The following is a 374-nucleotide window of genomic DNA, read 5'->3' as shown; positions in this document are numbered from 1 at the left end:
ATAAATATTTTTTTCTGTCGCAAATTTACCCATGATATTGAAAATTATTGGTAGCCCAGAAGAGTGGTTTGGGCTCAGAAGGCCCAATCATATGGACTCTGGTTTGGGTCCTTTGGGATGGGATGGGAGTTTCATTTTCAACCCAAAAAAAAAAAGAAAAAGTAAAGGTATATTAAAAATAAGGGAAAAGTTCATGTACTCCCAAACTACTACTTAATTGATAGTATTATTATTATTATTTTTTTTCAAAATTTTAATTGAGACAAAATCTCCTCTAAATTACAAAAAAAAAAAAAAAATTCTACCTCACAAGGCCAGCAAAAAGACAAAAGTGACTCTAATTTTTTTTAATAAAATAAAAATACTCCAATAAA

The sequence above is a fragment of the Corylus avellana genome, chromosome ca4 (genome assembly GCF_901000735.1).
Source record: "Corylus avellana chromosome ca4, CavTom2PMs-1.0".
Lineage (NCBI taxonomy): Eukaryota > Viridiplantae > Streptophyta > Magnoliopsida > Fagales > Betulaceae > Corylus > Corylus avellana.
The sequence above is the reverse complement of the archived record's forward strand: the minus strand, read 5'-3'. Positions refer to the sequence as shown.